Raw genomic sequence first — 3,705 nt, 5'->3', positions numbered from 1 at the left:
TCATTATTCTTGATGCATCACTTCGTTTTCCATGAACTTAACACACTAGATGCATGCTGGATAGGCGATCGATGTGTGGAGTAATAGTAGTAGATGCATGCAGGAGTTGGTCTACTAATCTTGGGCATGATTCTATATACATGATCATTGACTTGGATATAGTCATGATTATTCGCTTTTCTATCAATTGCCCAACAGTAATTTGTTTACCCATCGTATGCTATTTTCTCGAGAGAAGCCTCTAGTGAAAACTATGCCCCCGGGTCTATTTTCTATCATATATTAAAGCCAAAAATACCTTGCTGCAATTTTATTTTATTTATTTTGTTTTGTGGTTTAGTTAGATCTATTTATCAAATCCTATACAATTTAATCTATCTCAATAACGTTGAGGAATTGACAACCCCTCTACACGTTGGGTTGTAAGTATTTGTTGTTTGTGTGCAGGTGTTGTTTATATAGTGTTGCTTGGTTCTCTTACTGGATTGATAACCTTGGTTTCATAAGTGAGGGAAATATTTATCTTTATTTTATTGCATCATCCCCTCCTCTTCAGGGATATCCCAACGCAGCTCACAAGTATCAATGTCCATCTTGACCTAAAACCCAATCGACTATTTTTTCATTTACTTTTAAAAATTCAAGATTTTTTTGATTTATGTTTGATTTGTTTTACTTCTTTCCATTCCTTTTTCTATTTTTTTTAAATTATGACTTCTTAAACAAATTTAGCAATGTACCATCTAAGTTCGTAACCATTCAACTTGTTTTCTTTTAGATGGTGTGCAAATATTAATCACGGGTTGTTTTGTCATGTGTGCCCCTTTTCTTACCATACGTTCTGTGTCCACTTGTCATGTTGTTCGCACGAGCTTATTTTTTGGGTTATTTTCGTGGCGTGATCTTGGGGCCCCGTTTCTTCTTGGCCTATGTTGTATAAGTTGAAGGTGTTGTTGCGTCCTCATTTTCATTCAGCACTATTTGTCTTCCATTTCCTGTTATGTTTGAGTAGAGCCGACACGAGCAAGAAGGAGGGAGTCGATTGGGGTTTTAAACTTTGTCCTCGCGATGAAGAAGATGGTAGTCGGTGATGATGTGACTAGTGACCTTATATTCATTTTGTCTCTTTTGCCCTATCTTCTTCTGTGGGGATTCTCTGTTTTTGTTATTTTCATCAAGTGATATTTTTTGTCCTGGTTTTAACTCTATCCTTGACATGCAATTCAACCACCTTTTGTGTCCCAATTGCAATTACATCCCTCGATATGCAATTGGGCCTAATCAATTTTTTGTACTAGTTGCAAGCGCACCCTCTCGACATGCAATAGGGGGTACGACCATTTTTATTTCCCCTCAACTGCAACTCCACCTAATAGATATAACTACGGGCCCGTATATTTTGTTGTCCAAGTTGTAAGTCCATTGCCGACATGCAATCGAGTTCATTTTTTCCTAGTTGCAAGTCCATTCTCATTATGCAACTAGGGGAAACCCACTTCTCTTTCCATTTGCAAATACACCCCGACATGCAATTGCGAGGCCACTTTATTGTCCTAGTTGCAAGTCCACACTCGACACGCAACATTGGGAGGGGGAACAATTTTTTCCCAGGTTGCAACTCCACTCCCAACATGCTATTGTGTTCGTTTTTCCTATTGGCAAGTCCATCCTCTATACACAACTAGGAGAGAGGGAGAGCCCGACCCTTTGTGTGAGTTGCAAGTCCACCGCCGACATGCATGTGGGTCCAACCTATTTTTTGTCATAGTTGCAAGTTCATCGACATGCAAATTTGGGGGCAACCATTTCTTTTTTCCAAGTTGCATGTTCTGTGGGAAATATTCCCTAGAGGCAACAATAAATTAGTTATTATTATATTTCTTTGTTCATGATAATCGTTTATTATCCATGCTATAATTGTATTGATTGGAAACACAATACTTGTGTGGATACATAGACAAAACACTGTCCCTAGTAAGCCTCTAGTTGACTAGCTCGTTGATCAAAGATGGCCAAGGTTTCCTGGCCATAGGCAAGTGTTGTTACTTGATAACGGGATCACATCATTAGGAGAATCATGTGATGGACTAGACCCAAACTAATAGACGTAGCATGTTGATCGTGTCATTTTGTTGCTACTGTTTTCTGCGTGTCAAGTATTTGTTCCTATGACCATGAGATCATATAACTCACTGACACCGGAGGAATACTTTGTGTGTATCAAACGTCGCAACGTAACTGGGTGACTATAAAGATGCTCTACAGGTATCTCCGAAGGTGTTCGTTAAGTTAGTATGGATCGAGACTGGAATTTGTCACTCCGTGTGACGGAGAGGTATCTCGGGGCCCACTCGGTAATACAACATCACACACAAGCCTTGCAAGCAAAGTGACTTAGTGTAAGTTGCGGGATCTTGTATTACGGAACGAGTAAAGAGACTTGCCGGTAAACGAGATTGAAATAGGTATGCGGATACTGACGATCGAATCTCGGGCAAGTAACATACCGAAGGACAAAGGGAATGACATACGGGATTATATGAATCCTTGGCACTGAGGTTCAAACGATAAGATCTTCGTAGAATATGTAGGATCCAATATGGGCATCCAGGTCCCGCTATTGGATATTGACCGAGAAGTCTCTCGGGTCATGTCTACATAGTTCTCGAACCCGCAGGGTCTGCACACTTAAGGTTCGACGTTGTTTTATGCGTATTTGAGTTATATGGTTGGTTACCGAATGATTGTTCGGTGTCCCAGATGAGATCACGGACATCACGAGGGTTTCCCGAATGGTCCGGAAATGAAGATTGATATATAGTATGACCTCATTTGATTACCGGAAGGTTTTCGGAGTTACCGGGAATGTACCGGGAATGACGAATGGGTTCCGGGTGTTCACCGGGGGGGGGGGGGGGGGGGGGTAACCCACCCCGGGGAAGCCCATAGGCCTTGGGGGTGGCGCACCAGCCCTTAGTGGGCTGGTGGGACAGCCCAAGAAGGCCCTATGCTCCATAGGAAGAAAATCAAAGAGAAAAGGAAAAAAAAGAGGAGGTGGGAAAAGGGGGAAGGACTCCTCCTTCCAAACCTAGTTGGACTCGGTTTGGAAGGGGAGGGTTGCCCCCCTTGCCTCGGCCGACCCACTTGAGGGTCCTTGGACCCCAAGGCAAGGCTCCCCCTCTTCCCCCTATATATACGGAGGTTTTAGGGCTGATTTGAGACGACTTTGCCACGGCAGCCCGACCACATATCTCCACGGTTTTACCTCTAGATCGCGTTTCCGCGGAGCTTGGGCGGAGCCCTGCCGAGACAAGATCATCACCAACCTCCGGAGCGCCGTCACGCTGCCGGAGAACTCTTCTACCTCTCCGTCTCTCTTGCTGGATCAAGAAGGCCGAGATCATCGTCGAGTTGTACGTGTGCTGAACACGGAGGTGCCGTCCGTTCGGCACTAGATCGTGGGACTGATCGCGGGACGGTTCGCGGGGCGGATCGAGGGTCGTGAGGACGTTCCACTACATCAACCGCGTTCACTAACGCTTCTGCTATATGGTCTACAAGGGTACGTAGATCACACATCCCCTCTCGTAGATGGACATCACCATGATAGGTCTTCGTGCGCGTAGGAAAAATTTTGTTTCCCATGCGACGTTCCCGAATAGTGGCATCATGATCTAGGTTCATGCGTAGATGTCTTCTCGAGTA

The sequence above is a fragment of the Hordeum vulgare genome, chromosome 3H (assembly GCF_904849725.1).
Source record: "Hordeum vulgare subsp. vulgare chromosome 3H, MorexV3_pseudomolecules_assembly, whole genome shotgun sequence".
Lineage (NCBI taxonomy): Eukaryota > Viridiplantae > Streptophyta > Magnoliopsida > Poales > Poaceae > Hordeum > Hordeum vulgare.
The sequence above is the reverse complement of the archived record's forward strand: the minus strand, read 5'-3'. Positions refer to the sequence as shown.